This window comes from Capra hircus, chromosome 8 (genome assembly GCF_001704415.2).
Source record: "Capra hircus breed San Clemente chromosome 8, ASM170441v1, whole genome shotgun sequence".
NCBI classification, from domain to species: domain Eukaryota; kingdom Metazoa; phylum Chordata; class Mammalia; order Artiodactyla; family Bovidae; genus Capra; species Capra hircus.
Genome location: NC_030815.1, coordinates 13,368,524 through 13,388,677, shown reverse-complemented (window position 1 = coordinate 13,388,677; position 20,154 = coordinate 13,368,524).

Genomic DNA, 20,154 nt, shown 5'->3' with positions numbered 1-20,154 from the left:
TGGCTACAGTTATAATGTAGATCAGATCTCTAGAGTTTACTCATCTTAAGCAAATTGTTGCAGCTGCTATGGAACACAGTATTGAAGTTCCTTAAAAAATCAAAAACAGGACTATCATATGATCTAGCAATTCCACTTACAGTTGTTCATCCAAAGGAGCTGAAATAGAAGTTTCATAAGACATAAGTACTGCCAAGTTCACTCCATCACTATTCACAATAGCTAAGATGTAAAAGCAATCTAAATGTCCACTTGCTGAAATGGATACAGAAAATGTGCTATACACATATAATGTGATAATTCTCAGCCTTAAAAAATAAGGAAATTCTATACTATGACCAACAAAAATGAAATTTGAGAACATTATTCCAAATGAAATATGCCAGTCATAGAAAGACGAGTCTTGTGTAACTCAAATTTTACCTAAAATAGTCAAAATCATAAAATCGGAAGTAGAATGGTGTTTCCCAGAGCCTGGGAGAAACAGGAAATTGGAGCTCCTAAAAAAACCATAGCATTTTTTAATCATTGTATATTTTATTTTTTAATCTTCTTTAAATTAGAGCTAGAATGAGTCAATGTGCTCCCAGTTGCTCTCTTTTAAGAAACAGTCTAATTTCAGTTTTCATGGTGTTTTCATCATACTATCTATAAATGCAAAAAAAAAAAAAATCTAGTTCTTGTCCTATGCTTCTGTTATTTCATAATAAATGCATCAACTTTACTAATTTTAACATGCTCATTTTGGCACTAAACAAGGATAATACAGACCTAGAGACTATTTGTGAAATGAATGTTATTAACAAAGGATTCTTTGCATAACCACTAACACATAATTGAGAGTATAATTTTACCTATGAAAATTGCTTTCTACAACTTGTCATAGTTTTACACGTTTACAGGATAATTACATCATTTCTCTCCAATGAAAAGGAAATTGTAAAAATGCAGAAATGAGTTCACTTTGGAAGTTATAATCATTTATAACAATTTAGTCCAAATTATATGGATGAATTTATGCATGAACATTTTTGTTATATGTGAATAAAATGCTTCTTTTGACAGTTCTGGGTGCAGGGATCGTCCACAAACATAACTTCAAACACATATGTGCACACATTTATGAACACATAGACACGCACAAATGAGCATAAACTGACAGAGAATATTTCTAATAGTCATTCATTTATTTACATATTTTTAAATGATTTATTGTATTATATATTGTTTTACCCTATCTATCCAAATTAACTTTGACGACTATGAATTTTCTTTACAGATTCAGTTCCTACCATCTCCTTCTTCAGAATAAATCATCTGCTTTTCTCTTTTGCTACTGCATTTCATTCAACCTCTACAATTGTGCACAAATGCAGTAATGTCATATCAAGTAGAATTTGGGGGCTTATGTAACAGATTCTTCTTGATAAACTAACTCTGCTAGAAGATTATAAGCCTTACTCATATTTAAATACCTAGTTCTAAGGACAAAACTTGGCATACAGTTGTTCCTCAACAAATATTTATTTACTTGATACATGTTCACTCTAAAAAATGTAAGGTGTAATGTTTATAAAATAGTAACTTTCCAAAGCTGATTCTATTAAAAGTTATACTGTACCTAGTCAATGATTATTTTTCAAAATTATGATCCATATAATTACATGTGGGTGTCCCTGGTGGCTCAGATGGTAAGGAATCCATCTGCAATGCTGGAGACCTGGGTTTGATCCCTGGATCAGGAAGATCTCCTGAAGAAGGAAATGGCAACTGACTCCAGTACACTTGCCTGGAAAATCCCATGGACAGAAGGAGCCTGGTGGGCTATAGCCCACGGGGTCATAAAGAGTCGGACACGACTTAGTGTCTAAACAACAACATAAATACATATGTATTAAATTAGTAGAAACTTTAGGCAATCAGAAATATCTCAAGAATATACATGTGCATATTACATGCCTAAATGTGGCATACGGTTTAATCAAATATGGAAATGGGGGCTACTGTTCTATTTTCAATTATCATATCAACACTGGGAATAGTTAAAATAATACAAAAGAAGAACTTACTCATCTAAAATTAATTTGCCAAGTAAGAGTTTAGGTGCTTATTATGGAAGAAGAAGGTTGTCCTTGTCTTTAAATATAAATAAGTAACTCACAGATTCACTAAATCATTTTTTTATATTCTTTTTTAAAATGAAAGTAATATTTGTTCATTGGTTAAAAAGATGGCATAGAAATAATCAATTTAAACAGTAAGCTATATCCCTATAACATAAAGACACCCATTCTAATATAAAAATGGTACATTTCATTTTAAATAGTATCTGTGCTTAGACATGTATATGTGTATATTTCCTTGCATATGTGTGTGTCCTTGCATATTTATGTTTATTCATCAAAAAGTGTTGGTATGATGTGACTGATGTGGAATCTAAGGTTTTTGTAGTCTGCTCAACATTATTTATCACTATCAAGATGAAATGAGAGGGTAGCATGGCACCATATACACTACCATATGTAAAATAAATAGTGGGAATTTGGTGTATGATGCAGGGAGCTAAACAAAGTACTCTGTGACAACCTAGAGCTGTGGGATAGGAAGGGAGGTGGCAAGAAGGTTCAAGGGGGAGGGAACATATATATTTCTATAGCTGATTCATGTTGATGTGTGGCAGAAACAAACACAATATTGTAAAGCAATTATCCTACAATTAAAAAGAAAAAAATACTATTAAATATTAAATTAAAATATTTTAAAATTCTGTCATCAATATATTTTAATATTTGCATTACAATCTATTGAGTAGGTATCACAGTTTAATTACCTGTCTTCTTTAATCAGATATACAATTTAAAAATATTTGTGTCTATAAATTATCCTACCAATGATCTTTGCATCAATCTATGCTGATATTTCTGAGATAATCTTTCATGTGCTTCAGATTTAAGGCCGATATCTACCTTTGTGATGGTCAACTTCAATGTTTTCATTCTATAGATCAAATAAACTACTTGACTGAGCATGTTTTTATGATATGTCAGAACTTCTATAATGAAATCTGAGTCTAAATATTTAAGAAAATAGTTTATTGATGTTTCATATATTATTTGAGACTAAATGAAGTATACAGAATGCTTTGCAGAGTTCCACTTTGATATTCATTACAAAACTAGATATGAGAATCAATATTATATTTCTTTACCACTTCAAATAAGATACAGTTCATTAGAAGAAAATGTATTCATTTTTATTTCCTTAAAGCTTTATATAAATATTATGAGTTACTCTAACAGTATAAGATAATAAGTAACAAAATCAACATTAAATATATGAAAATAGGTCACATTATAGTGCTATGTCGTATATATAACATTAATTTATTATTTATTTGTTTTATTGACTTTTCTTAGATTTTAGAAGTTATTTCCAATGGCAGGAAATTGTAATAACAGAATCTTTAGATGAAATCTCCCCAGTATAAAATGACATGAAAAGTACCCTAATTTTATAATTTCTTGTTAGAGAAATTAAGTGTGTTCAAAATTTAAAGTCCAAATCTGGCAGATGATAAAACTAGTGAGCAAAAATTTTTGAGTGACTACTGTAACCTTCACTGCTTGAATAACAGAGTGATGGTTATACAATTCAACTGTGTCTGCAACTAACTGCAATACAACTTATAATACAGATTACCTACTACTGTTCTCCAGCAAATATTTTTCAGAAGAGATTATGTAACACAATTTATCTCAGAGGCTTGTCTTTCTCTACTGTGGATTGAGTACATATATTCCTTTAAACATTCAGAAAATGTTAATAATAGAGTCTTGAGTAACTAATCACACCATAGAAAATACAATCATATTAAAAATGTATTTTTCTTCTAGCTTTAAAATTACCTCTGATGTTAAATTACTGGGAAGCAAGGCAAATAATATTGGTGCATTTGTACAGCTCTTTGACGTCATGGAAAATAAGCATTAAAATTAAACTCAAGCTGAGCAGGACAGGTGACTGGAGTGGAGAGAGCATTTTGATGCAAATGGAAAGAGAAAGACTTCTTGCAATAATGAAAGAAGCAATGAACCTGAGCTGACCATGGCTGTCTATGAGAATCTTGTCCCCACATGTATAGTTCACAGCTTCTATCTCCTCTCAGACTCTGTCCAAATTCATTAGAAAGGTAATTGTAACTGTCTGTTCAAATACTGGAGAACAGCAATTGCCTTCCCCCGCCCCCCTTTCTTTTCTATTCCATTCTCAGGTAATCTCTCTACTACCTCTGCTCATGATAAGGGAAGAGCACACCTTGAATCCCTTGTAACCACTGGGCTATTCACTGCCAGAAGGAAATCCAATCTGTGGCATTTAAAGTAGATTTAATGTTTTTAGGCACTATAATTCTTGGTAGGAGTTAGTGTATATTAATGTTAAAACTGTTAAAAGAGGATTACTCTTCTATCTGAGAAGCCAAATCAATGCAAGTCATTTTTAAATACTTTTGGTATTTCCATACTTAATCTTTTAACATGCACTGCTGCAAAAATGTATTTCTACCTTAGAGGAAAGAGTGGATCCCTCACAGAGATTAGGTCTTTATCTTAACTGTCCATCATCATGAAAAATGTAGTTTTCTTACTAACTTTCTAGTGTAATTACCATCATTATTCTACTAAGTTATTTTTCAAGGAGCTAAACCCCATAATCTACGAAGCAGATTAAACTAATATGTAATCTAACATAAAGCCATGTTCCTTAACCTAAATTACATAGGATACAATGGAATAAGCAATGGCTGGAGTTAGAGTTTAGTTCTAACTCTAACATGTGTTGGTCAACAGGTTATCATCTTCAAAAATGCAAATAACATACCATCAGTACAGTACTGTTTCAAGTAAATAAGGCATTTCCTTAAGTCAGACATATGGTGATTTCTTATTAAATTATATATACATACTTTTACAATCTTATAACCCTTTCTCAAACTTCTCTTTCATATAATTTTGTTGTTTCTCCCCAAAAAGATCATACATATTTATGTGTAAGTTATATTTATGTTTATTTAAATCATTTTTCAAAGATTCTCTCAAATGTCACTGTGCACAGTCAAAAGGATTTTGGTCCTTATATATGTCTCCATAACTTATGGCAAAGCATATAGAGAGAAATGCATTGATTTGACTTCTCAGATAGAAGAGCAATCACTGTTGAACAGAGTTTTAACATTAATATGTTGTTATGCGATTGCTAAGTTGCGTCTGACTTTGCAGCCCCACGAACTGCAGCACATGCCTGGTTTCCCTGTCCTTCCCTATCTCCCTGAGTTTGCTCAAATTCATGTCCACTGAGTCACTGATGGGTGATAGCATCCACCCATCTCATCCTCTGTCACTCCTTTCTCCTCTTGCCCTAATCTTTCCCAGCATCTTTTTTCCATTAGATTATAATTTCTGATGGGTCTGTTTTTAATCATTTTATTCCCCAAAAGACTAAATGCACATTAACTATCACTGTATCATGTTATAAAATAATTTAAGTTGACATGAATTAAAATTCTGGCATAGCTAAAGGAATTAAATCTTTACTATTTATTTACATTTTCATGAAGAACTCAAAAGTAGTTTGCAGATTTCATGAGCATGGTTACTCATCTCCAATCAGTTTATACAGACTTTGCTTTTTTGTTTCTTTCTGACCCATAATTATGTCAAATAGCAAAGAATAAACTAATTTGCAAAGCACCTGTTACAGTCATCTTTAAACATCAAATCCTATCATTTTGCTGTCTATAAAGTACATTGCTTCCAGAAGTTTCATGATGTTAATTGTATGTCATTATTTATCAGGCTTCAATAGGAGACAAAAATATACTTAGAGATTCTCACAATATTTATGGATATTATTGCTATCTTGAAATACCTGGATTATTTATTAAGACAGTTTGAAGCCCTAATTATTCAATGGAAGATAATGAGTTTATAAACACTGATAATGGTATAAAGCCTGTTTTTAATGTACTATTACTGAAAGCTTTAATAAATGTATTGTGCTGTAAATACTCTGATATATAATCAATAAATTTTAATACATTTTGAAACCACACAAAATGATATTGAACAATGCCATGTCTATAAATTACATTTTTCATTCAGTAGATTCCTTTTTTTCAAGTAAATTTTACCTTTTGTAGGTGAGAAATGTACTCAAACACCCAATATCCCTTTGCATTAATAATTCTTAGAAAAAATACAGATATATAATATGCCTATATATGTATGTCTCACTAAGTTTTCCCCATTTAATTTACCCATCAAAAGGTAAACTCTTCCTTATGAAGAGTCAGAAAAGAGACTCTTCTACAATAAAACTTTGAAGTTACTTCTTACCATATTTATAGCCTATTTTACAGTTAGGTACCTTAAATGGAAATTAATTTTGATACGTACCTCAGTAAATTATAAGGATTCACATTTTATAAAAACTAACAACTATATAAGTAACTTTTGAGATAATTCCTTGGTTTTCTGTTCCGTATTTTTTGCCTGCATGATTATCATAGGTAAATTAGTATTCCATTAAATTGCTCAAAAATCATATTTCTTAATTAAACAAAGAAGATAATTAAAGGTGGTATTTATTTTGGTACAATATGAACTTATGCAAATTATTAACTATATAGAATAGTTTCATGCTAGAGATATCCAAAGCTATGGTGGTGGTTTAGTCTATAAGTTATGCCCTACTCTTGAGACCCCATGTACTCTACCCTATCAGGCACCTCTGTTCATGGGATTTCCAAGACAGGAATACTGGAGTTAGTTGCCATTTCCTTCTCCAGAAGATCTTCCCAAACCAGGGATCAAACTTGGGTCTTGAACACTACAGGCAGTCTCCTGCACTGGAGGCAGATTTTTTGCTGACTAAGCCATGAGGGGAGCCCATCCAACTATTATAAGTTACAATTCACAGGAGACATGGTTCCTTTAGCTTGTACATACATTCAAAAGAATAAAAAAATATTGATCATTTTTATAATGAACATATAATGGACACAGGAAATCATTAAGAAAATCTGAGATAGTAATTAAGTCTTTGAAAACTCACCTCCTACAATGCCTTACTATCATCTCTCCCAAAGCCTTTCTTCTTCTGATCAAATACAGTCTGTTCTCTTAGCCGTCTAATACGAGTTGACACCTATCAAAGTCTGTGTCAGAGTTTTATAACAAATATACCAGCACTGTCCAGTCAAGTACCTTCCATGTCTGTGGTGATGGACGTGTTCTACATATGCTCTTTCCATTGTGTCAATCACTGGTCACATGTGCTTGCTAAGCACTTCAGATATGACAACTATGATTGAAGTACTTAATTAAAAAAATTGTTTAATTTAACAGCTATATTTAAATAGCTGCATGTGGCTAGTTGCTACTGCAGTGGAAAACTTAGAAGTAGAGTTCTTAAAGGATCTTTCCTAAAATCAAACACAATATCACAGACGTGATATGAACAGAACTTTTTCTAGACAGGATTTGTTCCCACTTCCCATGGTATTCTCTAGGCTATTACTATCACCTGTAACTATAACTTGGTCAAGCTGTGGCATAAACACAGCTGTGGATATGCTAGATCTGCTAAGAGAGGAAAGGGACTGTACCCCAAAGGAGCTATTAAACGCTGGCAGTGTATACTTGATGGAAAATCACCAATTCACAAAGAAAGCAGAAAAGTGGAATAAACAAAATAAGGAAAATTAAAAACAACCAGAAAACAATGAGTAATATAAGCATTAGTAAGTTCATATCTATACTATTTATTTAGTGTTAGTGAATTGGGTTCTCCAATCAAACAGCAAAGAGTGGCTAGAGATGGATTAAAACAAGCAAACAAAGATACAAACAAGACCCAACTACACGCTGACTAAAGAAACTCGTATCAGCTTTAAGAACACAGTTTCAAAGTTAAGACATGGAAACAGATACTCTATGTAAGTAGGAACCAAAAGAAAGCAATAGTAATTAAACTCACATCAGACAAGAGTCTTTAAGCCAAAAGTTATAGTAGGAGATTAAGAAGTTTATTACACAAAGTATTCAATATCAAGAAGATATGACAATCAGAAATATAGCCATGTAACTGAGACACTCAGTGTTACACTCACATTCATTACGAGGAAAATACTAACAGATCTAAATAGATAAATAGACCATTTACAATAATAGAAGGGGACTTCAAGTAGTGCACTTTCAAAAATGATAGATCATCTAGACAAAGTCAATAAGGAAATGCCGGACTTGAACTGCATTTTAGATCATACAGATCTAACAAGTATAAATAGATCATTTCATCCAACAGCAGCAGAACACACTGTACTCAGGAACACATGGACACATCATATGGTAGATTAAAAAACAAAATTCAGTAAATTCAAGAAGACTGAAATCATACCAAACACCTTTTCTTATTAATTACAGGAGGAAAGCTAAAAAGTCTTAAATATGTGACAATTAAACAAAGCACTCATGATAATGGATATGTCAAAGGAGATATTGAAAGATATATCAAAAACATATTGGGACAAATGAAAATGGAAACAAAAAATTCCTATGAGATGTACCAAAAGCAGGTCTAAATAGGAAATTTACAGCAAGAAGTATCTTAATTAAGGAAAATGAATGATTAAAATGACCTAACATTATACCTCAATAAACCAGGCGAAGAATAAAGCAATTCCAAATTTAGTAAAGAACAAAAAGAAAAGATGAGAGCAGAAATAAAGGTAGTGGAGACCAAAAAACGATATAAAAGATCAATAAAACTAAAAGTTGCTGTTTTGGGGAATATAAATAAAACTGAGAAACCTTTAGCTGCACTAAAAAAAAAAAAAATTCAAACAAAATTAGAAACGAAAGAGGAAGCATTATAACTGATACCACAGAAATACAATGAAAAATACTATAAAAATTATACTCCAACAAATTAGATAAGCTAGAATAAATGGTTACATTGCTGGAAATATACAATTTATAAAAACTGAATGATGAAGAAATGAAAAATCTAAATGGACCAATAATGAGTAAGGCAACTGAATCAGTGAACCAAACTCTCTCATCAAAGAAAACCCAAGGATCAGACAATTCCCTGGTGAATTCACCCAAACATTTTAAGAATTAACATCAAGATTTCTCAAACTCTTTCTTTGGAAATCACTAATGCAACTTTACAAGACAGTATCATCCTGATACTAAAAACAGGTAAGAACTCTATGGGAAAATGAACCTTAAGTCAATATTACAGACGCATGTCTATGCAAAATTCCTCAAAAATGTTAGCAAACCAAATATAACAGCACATTAAAAAGAGCTTATACCATAATAAAATGGGATTTTTCCCTGGGAGGCAATAGTGGTTCAAGACAAGCAAATTGATATATGTGATATACCACAATAAGAAAATGAAAAATAAAATTTATAAGCACTTTTCTCTTAATGTAGAACATGTGTTTGAGAGAATCCAACATCTTTTCATAATGAAAACTGTCATTGAGTATAGAAGAAATGTACTCCAAGATAATAAAGGCTATATGTGACAAGCCCATAGCTAACACCATATTCCAAGTAGGAAAGGAGTACGTCAAGGCTGTATATTGTCACCCAGCTTACTTAACTTACATGCAGAGTACATCATGAGAAACGCTGGGCTGGAAGAAGCACAAGCTGGAATCAAGATTGCCGAGAGAAATATCAATAACCTCAGATATGAAGATGACACCACCCTTATGGCAGAAAGTGAAGAGGAACTAAATGGCCTCTTGATGAAAGTGAAAGAAGAGAGTGAAAAAGTTGGCTTGAAGCTCAACATTCAGAAAATGAAGATCATGGCATCTGGTCCCATCACTTCATGGGAAATAGATGGGGAAACAGTGGAAACAGTGTCAGACTTTATTTTTTTGGGCTCCAAAATCACTGCAGATGGTGACTGAAGCCATGAAATTAAAAGATGCTTATTCCTTGGAAGGAAAGTTATGACCAACCTAGATAGCATATTCAAAAGCAGAGACATTACTTTTCCAACAAAGGTCCATCTAGTCAAGGCTATGGTTTTTCCAGTGGTCATGTATGGATGTGAGATTTGGACTGTGAAGAAAGCTGAGCATGGAAGAATTGATGCTTTTGAAGTGTGGTGTTGGAGAAGACTCTTGAGAGTCCCTTGGACTGCAAGGAGATCCAACCAGTTCATCCTAAAGGAGATCAGTCTTGGGTGTTCATTTGAAGGACTGATGCTGAAGCTGAAACTCCAATACTTTGGCCAGTTCATGCAAAGAGTTGACTCATTGGAAAAGACCCTGATGCTCGGAGGGATTGGGGGCAGGAGGAGAAGGGGACAACAGAGGATAAGATGGCTGGATGGCATCATCGACTCAATGGACATGAGTTTGAATGAACTCTGGGAGTTGGTGGTGGGCAGGGAGGCCTGGCGTGCTCTGATTCATGGGTTCACAAATAGTTGGACACGACTGAGTGACTGAACTGAACTGAACACCGTATTCAATAATGGAAAGCTGAATGGTTTCCTCTGAGATCAGGAACTAGATAAGGGTGTCCACTCTTACCACTAGTATTCAATACAGTACTGGAAGTCCCAGCTAGAGCCATTGAGACCAGAAAATAAATAAATAAAAGGCATCCAAATCAGAAGAATATAAGCTAAACTCTATTTGCAAATATCATCTTACACATATAAAACCCTAAAGACACATTAAAATGCTGTTGAAATTAACCTCTAAACTCAATAATAGTTACAGGATATGAAATCAACATACAGAAATCAGCTGAGTTTCAATATAGAAAAAGGACATTTGTGAAAAAGAAATATAGAAAACAACTCATTCACAGTAGCATAAACAATCAAAATACTTGGGGATATATTTAACCAAGGAGGTCAAAGTTCTGTACACTGAACACTTTTACCTATGGTGATTCATGTTGAGGTTTGACAGAAAACAACAAAAGTTCTGTAAAGCAATTATCCTTCAATAAAAAACAAATAAATTCAAAAAAGAAAAACAAAGAAGACAAATAAATGAAAATACACAAATAAAATGAAAAACATGGATTAGAAGAATTACCATAATTAAAATATTCACACTACCCAAAGTCATCTACGGATTCAATGAAATTCCTCTTAAAACTCCATTGCTATGGTATTTTCCACAGGAATTGAAAACTAAATATTTGTATGGGATGACAAAAGACCCTAGGCCACCAAAGAAATACTGAGAGAGGAAATAAAGCTGGAGGCATCACACTCCCTGCTTTCAAACTGTATCACAAATCTACAGAAATTAAAACTGTATGGAATTTGCAAAAAAAATACACACATAGATCAACAGATGAAAAAATATTTCAAAGCTAAACTTGCACTTATACAGTCAATATAAATTTGACCAAAGCCAATAATACTTAATGCAGAAATTACAGTCTCTTCAGTAAATTGTGCTGGAAAGAAAACTAGATAATAATAGCAGTAAAATTAGTTTAGAACCTTATCTCACACATCTCACAAAACAAATTAACCTGAAATAAATTAAAGACTTAAACATAAGAATTGAAACTGTAAAACACCTATTGGAAACCAAGGCAAAAGCTCCTTGACGTTGGTCTTAGCAAGAAATTATTTGGATATAATACCAAAAAAGCAAGCATTGAAAGCTATTAACAAAATGTAAAGGTAACCTACAGAATGGAAGATGACATTTCCAAATCACATATATAAAAAAGTGTTACTATCCAAGATATTAAAGGAACTCATACAATTCAATAGAGAAGAAGCAAATATTTTTTTTTAAATGGACAGGGAACTCAAACAGATATTTTTCCAAAGAAGGCATATAAATGGCTGATAATTACCTGAACAGATACTCAAAATCACTAATCAATGGGGAGATGACATTTTGAAAAACACAACAAGAAACCACTTTACCTCAGTTAGAATGGCTACCATAAAAAAATCCAAGAGACGAGTTTTAGCAAGGATGTGGTGAAAAGGAAACCCTTGTGCACTGGTGGTGGGAATGTGAAATTGGTTCAAACACTATGGAAAAACAGCATAGCAGTTACTCAAAAAAAACACAAAAATCCTACCATATAATACAGCAGTCCTACTTCTGTGTACCAAAAAAAAAAAAAAAAAATTATTTAACTGAAATAAAATCATTATATCAGAGATAATGCACTTCCATGTTCAATGCAACAATTTACAATAGATAAGATATGGAAACAACCTAAGTGTACATCTACAGATGAATAAATAACGAATATATAAAATATATACACAATGGAACATTATTCACCATAAGAAGGGGAAAATCCTGCCAGTTGAGACAACACGGATGGACCTGGGGACACGACGCTAAGTGAAATAAGCCAGACAGAGGACACATACTGTAAGTACGTATATTTGGAATGAAAAAAAAAAAAAGGACAAACCACAGAATCAGAGAGTAGTATGGAGGATTGTTAACATGAGCTTAAAGGTAAGAGAAATGAGATGTTTGTCAAAGGGTATCATCTTCAAGGTATAAAACACACAAGTTTTGGGGATCTAATATATATCATGGAGATTATAATACTACCCTACATACTTGGAAGTTCTAAGAGGAGATTTTAAATGTTATTACCAACCCCCCCCCCACCGCCGACACACACACACACACACACACACACAAAACAGCAAATATATGATGGCAATATTAGCTAATGTTACTCTGGTAATCATTTCACAATATCAAACCAGTATGCTGTACATCATAAGCCTTTAATAAAACATGTGGATTTTATCTCAATAAACTTGGACAAATATTAGTGCTACTTTGCTATGCTAATAATATAAAAACAGTAGAAACAACAATTAAACCATAGCAATTTGGCCACCTCATGTGAAGAGTTGACTCATTGGAAAAGACTCTGATGCTGGGAGGGATTGGGGCAGGAGGAGAAGCGGAAGACAGAGGATGAGATGGCTGGATGGCATCACTGACTCGATGGACGTGAGTCTGAGTGAACTCCGGGAGTTGGTGATGGACAGGGAGGCCTGGCGTGCTGCGATTCATGCGGTTGCAAAGAGTCAGACACGACTGAGTGACTGAACTGAACTGAATCTCCCTCAAATATGATATATTGAGATTTGATATTTGTAATACAATTTGCATATTACCTTACTGATGGCATTAGAATATTTGGAGTACACACCCAGTACCCATTGCTTTATTGCCTTCACTGTTTGTTGTTGTTGATATCCTATTAACTCACCTCAATATACCACAGTTCTGTATCCTATAATTACTGCGCATCCTAAGAATAATGAAATATAACACATAAAGTGAGCCTATATATAAAAACATGGGGAATTCTGTACCAAATTGACTGTTTGTACATCTAATTATCTCTTTAAGAGAATATTCATGTCAGTACTTTTTAAAAATAAAAATATCAGGACCAAAAGATGCCCAAGGCCATGTTTCAAACAGGAGGATAAAAATAGTAATTGGTCCAGATGTCTGCTAAGAGATTTTTCTCTTCTGCTAGAACATAAACAAACCACCCATAAATAACTGCACTGGCAAGGTGTAAACCGTTACCCCTCAGTCTTATTTTAGTGAAGTTTTGCAGAATTGATTTAGCCTTACATTGTACCTACTATTAATACTATGTCAAAACACCTTACTGGGCCTATTATTAATTGATTATTGTAACACAAAACTGAATAAACTAAGGATTTCATTTAGACATTATAAAATGACTATTCAAGAACTAAAGCCTGTAATATTGCTTATGATTTTAATGTTGTGATACTACTGCATAAAAATGGGGGATACAAATGTATTTATAACTGCTCTATTGGAAGACTGGGGTCGGGTTTATTTTCTTCATGTTATTCAATTAAACACACACACACACACACACACACACACACACACACACACACACACACACACACACTGCATCTGCTACATTCCACTATAGGACTCCAAAGGTAGTTTCAATAGTCTATTGAGCATATGTGCAGTCCCTGATCTTCTGACATCTTATACTGTATATTTATTCATATGTTTCTGCTTTGCTGCTCAAAAAATTACTTTTATGCGTTATGGTTCTGCATCATGACACACCACAAGTGGCCTTGGATAAGCATGGGTGACTTACTGTATTGACATCATCATAAAGATAAGTGTTTTCTATATTCAGGGTGAGAGATCCTATCAAAACAATCACCCCACTGTGTTCTTAAACAGAGAAAGAAACATGATGATGGAAACTGAGCAGCAGCTGCCATGTTAACCCATGTCAGCTTTCCTATGGGAGAAAGAGCAGAAAGATGTCCCTGTGCTTTTCCTTTTTTCCATATTCACATTTCAGCTCTATTACTTATTAGCTATGTTCTTCTATAAATTAATATCCTTGAGTCTCAGTTTCTCAATAGCAGTAATCTACCACTCCTTTCAGATCATCATGTGTGACCAAAAATAATTAAGTACGTTTTTAATGAAAGAGAAATTTGGATTTAAAAAAAAAAAAAAAAACCCAAACACCAAATACCTGCATTTTCTGTGCTAAAACTAAGGTGTTTTTTTACTGATTGGTAAAATCCCACAGCACAAGAGATGAGTAGAAACTACATATTTATGATCATCAACTCACCTGCCTATAAATTCTATTGCATCTTTGTGGTCCCTGAACTATAAAATGAAGTGGTCACTACAATTAGCCACTCTCCTCAAATTTCCATGTATCATCCTGATCCCCACCCCGTATGTCTCTCTTACTGGCACTGGATTACTTAACATTGTGTTTTATACAGATATCTGGAATTGTGAGACATAAACCCCTCAACCACCAAACATGAAGGTGGGCCTACCTCTGTAAATTATCCCATTTATTTAAACACAGAAGTGTTTCAGTTTAGTTCAATTCAGTCACAGTCGTGTCCGACTCTTTGTAGCCCCATCAATCACAGCATGCCAGGCCTCCATGTCCATCACCAACTCTTGGAGTTCACTTAAACTCATGTCTATCAAGTCGGTGATGTCAACCAGCCATCTCATCCTCTGTCATCCCCTTCTCCTCCTGCCCCCAATCCCTCCCAGCATCAGGGTCTTTTCCAATGAGTCAACTCTTTGCATGAGGTGGCCAAATAATTGTAGTTTCAGCTTTAGCATCAGTCCTTCCAGTGAACACCCAGGACTGATCTCCTTGCAGTCCAAGGGACTCTCAGGAGTCTTCTTTAACACCACATTTCAAAAGCATCTGTTTATCAGTTAACTAAGTGTGTAACATTCATTAACTTTTCTACGTAACTTTTTCTTTCTTTCTCTCTTTATTGTGTTTCTCTTCCTGATTTATTTATTTTTGTTTTGATATTTAGTATTTCCCTTCTTTTACTTATTTTGCATATAGTCTTATTTTTCTAATCCATTTATTTAACATGGCCTTATTGATCACTGATTTTCTATTTTCTTTAATATAGTCAGTTATAGAAAAATACCCTTATTAGTACTACTTTAACGTGCATTCAATAACATTTTGATATGCTGTGTGTGTGTGTGTGTTTCCACTCATCTCAAGGTATTCTCTCATTTCTCTTTTGACTTCCTCTTTGATTCACTGTTTTTTATATAACTGTTACATTTAATGTCCACATGGCTATAAATTTCCCACATTTCCATCTGTTATTTTCTAATTTTCTTACACTATGGTCTGAGAATACCCATTGTACGATTTTGATCTTCTTATATTTGTAACATATTTTATGACCTAACATACAGTCTTTCTTGAAAAAGTTCCATATATATTTGAAAAAAATGCATACCCGGTGCCTTGTGTGGAACGTTCTATATGTGTCTATTAGGTCTAACTGTGTTATAGTGTTGTGTTTCTCAGTTCTTCTAGTTTGCTGTTGATCTGCCTTTTTATGCTATTTGCTATCAAAGGTGGTTTATCATTCTCCTGAATTTTGTATTTGTCTCAATTCTCTAATTTTGATTTATATGTTTTGGTACTTTGTTATTGTATGCATTTACAAAGTTTATTAGTTATATTTTCTTGACTGACACTTTCCTCATTTCCAAATGTCCTCTTAGTATGCAGTATCAACTTAACCTTAAAATTTCTTCTATTTAACTATTGTCACTACAGGTTTTTTGTGTTTTTTCAATTAGTGTTTGCATCCTAAAGGAAATCAAGCCAGAAAATTCACTGGAAGGACTGATGCTGAGGCTGAAGCTCCAATAGTTTGGCCACCTGATATGAAGAGTCGACTCATTGGCAAAGATCCTACTGCTGGGAAAGATTGAGGGGGAGAAGAGAAGGGGATGATAAAGGATGAGATGGTTAGATGGTCTGTCACTAACTCAATGGACAGGGATTTGAGCAAACTCCGGGAGATAGTGAAGGACAGCAAAGCCTAGAGTACTACAGTCCATAGGGTCGTAAAGAGAAGGACATGATTTGGTGACTGAACTACAATAATTTGCATCCTATATGATTTTCTACTCTTTTACTTTCAAATAAATGTAGCAATTTTCAGACATTTCTTTCTTTCTGCTCCTTTTGCCCTATTGTCTTCCTCTGAGACTTCACTGTGCATAAGTTTACAGGCTCACTGTTGCCCCATGGGTCTCTGATGCTCTGTTCTTCTACACTAGTTCTCAGTTTCTAAGACTGGATATTACAAGTTGACCTATCTTCAAGGTCACCCATTGTGATGGCAAATCTGCTGCTGACACCCTAGCACATTTTTAATTTTAGTTTTTGTACTTTCCAACATTATACTTTCCAATTGGCTCTATTTTATGATTTCTATATCTTTACCAATATTCTCTAATTAATGAGATAATCTTGTGCATTTGTCAATTTTTCAGAAGTTTTTTACTTTAATTCTTTTAACATATTTAAAACAGCCAATTTATGTTTTTCATTTAGTAAAATCTAATATTTGTGCTTCCTCCAGGACTGTTTCTATTGATTTTTTATTACCTATGTATGGGTCATGATTCCTTGTTTCTTTACCTACTTAATGTAATTTTCATTTGTTGAAAAAAAGTGAAATTTTAAATAACATATAACAACTCTGGAACAAAGATTCTCCACATGGCCCCCACCCCTGGGTTTGTTGTTACCGCTCTTTACTTATTTAAGTGCTTTCCTGAATTAATAGCTTAAACTCTATATTTGCAAGCTGTAGCAACTGAAGTCTCAGCTTAGTTAGTTTAATGATCAGATAATGACTGGAGCAAGGTTATCTTAAATGCCTCAGGCAAATAATTCTAGCATTTGCTGAGGGACTCTGTGTGCAGTTTAGGGCATATCCTCAATGCTCAGACAGGAAGTTTATGGCTCTGGCTAGATTTCACTTTTTGCCTGCATGGATACTTAAGATCAGCCAGAAAGGAGAGCTAAGGGCAGCCTTAGCTCTTTCCTCAGCAAACGTATACCTCTGGAGATGCACAGTCTTACACATGTATGTGACCTTCTTAATTCCTAGGAATATGTTGAAACTTTTCCAAATCCCCTTTGGGTATCTCCATCCATAGGTTTCTTTCTTTCTTTTTTTTTTTTCATTTTAAATAATCATCAGCCTTACATCATCCTCAAAAGTGAGCAGCATCTCAGGCAGCTGCACAGGTAACCAGTTGCTACAAACTGATTTTTTTAAAACAAACAAACAAGCAAAAACAGGCTGAAGGCTATTGTTATCTTTGCAATGTCTCTCAGTAAGGTAAAATAAAGAAGAGTCTGGTGAGTGGTGTTTTACAGGAAATCATTACACAGGTCCAGTAATGACCGCTTTGTGGATATAGGACTTTGGGGGAGCTCCAATTCTGTTGTGTTCCGTCCACTGGCTTCTAAGCTCTGAGTTTTCATAAACATTTCAGGCTGCGGGTGTTCAAGGCTATCCCTGAGCTGAGGGGACAGAAATTGGAACAAAAATATTTGCAATACCACTATTACAAAATTACAAAGCTCACTATTCTTACCTAGATTTAACCATTTTTTGAAGAAATGCTCCCAAGATTGTTGCACATTCTGGTTAACTTCCCAAGTACTGAAAAAGTTGATGTTGACAATTTTTGCCAATACTTTCACTGTTTTTTTGTAAAAAAAAGATAAGTTTTCTGGAAGTCCTTCCACCATTTCCAGTGGAACATTCCCATCTCTCTTTTACATCTTTGAATATCTATATTTTTAGTTTCACTTTCTTTGGAACACCAGTTTCACATTTTTTTTACATTTGTATTTTTCTACACTTACTATCTACCCTTAATTATTGTATAGGTTGCTCCTCTATCATTTAAAGTCTTGTAATTTCCTCTGTCTTTTCCACAATATTTCTGACTGTATTTAACATCATATGTGCTTTACTGCTCCCAGTTTATCATTCAGCTCTACTTAACATTTTAATTTTTATATAAATATTCCTATTTTCACCTTTACTTCTTTGAATCTCTATTTTCTCAGAATCTCATTTCTGAGGCCATGTAACTCTTTTTTGAAAAGAAAAATTAAGCCTAGCATTTCTTTGAAGTTCTAGAGATGTTTTCCCTGAACTCTGCTCCTATTTCACTGAAAATCGTGAGAAAAATATTATTTCATCTTCCATTTGCAAGTATTTATTCCTGCCTTTTTTTCTTTGATATCATTACATAAGTCTTGAAAGTTCTTTTGTCAATACTACTCATTTTTTAAATGAGTGCAATTTTCCTCAAAGCTATCATGATGAAGAGTGGGAGGATAAATCACAGCTTCAATTCACATTGTTATATCCAACAGCTTCTTGCCAAATCTTATTTCCTTTGCCTTAGGAGCACATCTTCATTCCATTTTTACTATTCAGTTATTTAATGTGCATAGAATGATACATGTCCACTTGATATCATCATATGGCCATTGCTGCCTTCTCGCTCCTTTATTCATTTTGAGAAAGCCTGAACACCTGAGTAAGAGATTATGAAACATGGTACTACCTAGCTTCCCAGCAATGTATTCATGTAGAACTCCCCGCATTGAGTCTTGCCCAAGCTCTTTGATCTATTTTAATCACTGATCTTTGGATACATATTTGGTTGGCTAAAAATCTCCTTTGATTTTAAAATATTATATTTTGATGTATAACATTTAATTGTATAATAATTGGCTTTACTGTTTAAGATCTGAAGCAGTATTTGTCCTCTCTCAGTTTCTGCTTTATTTTGATCCTTCTACTCCAGTATAGACTTCCCTGGTGGCTCAGACGGTATAGTGTCTGTCTACAATGTGGGGGACCTGGGTTCGATCCCTGGGTCAGGAAGTTCCCTGGAGAAGGAAATGGCAACCCATTCCAGTACTCTTGCCTAGAAAATCCCATGGATGGAGGAGCCTGGTGTCCATGGGGTTGCAAAGAGTTGGACACGACTGAGCCACTTCACTTCACTTCACTCCAATATATGGCACAGATGAATAACACTGATTTTGGATGACAGCTACTTTTCTGTTAAAATATTAAAATTATTCCTTCCCTCCCTTCATCCCTCCCATTATTCCCCCCTCCTTAATTCCTCCTCTGCTATTTAAAAAAAAAAACTTCAAAGATGAGGTTCAGAGAAATTATAGTAACATGAACTTATCTTTTTAAGAAGTCTCCCTTTTAAGAACTTATCTTTTAAGAAGTCTCTCTAGTTAAAATCTAACTATTGAGACTTCACTGCTGGTTTCATTATTTCTCACACTCTCACTTCTTAACACACAACAAACTCAACACCATCACACTGAAATACACGTACCTAAATCTGATTGTTTTCTACCTAATTATAGCATATATATTCATTAGTTCACCTGATGCTAACAAAGCTTGTTTTGTCTTTCCCTTGAAATGCTCTCTTAATTTGACTTCAAGAGATTAAAAGTTTCTATTTCAATATGCCTTCTTTTCAGTTATTTCTCTATTTATTTTAATCTTATCATGTTTCATTTACTTTTGATTATTTTAATGATTCATGTCTAGGTCGTCTTTTTCTCTTAGTCTAAGTATAATACTTTCCCTAGCCAATTGAAACCACATCTATTTTTTTAAACAAGCCATTTATAGAATGACACAAGTCATAATATATATCCG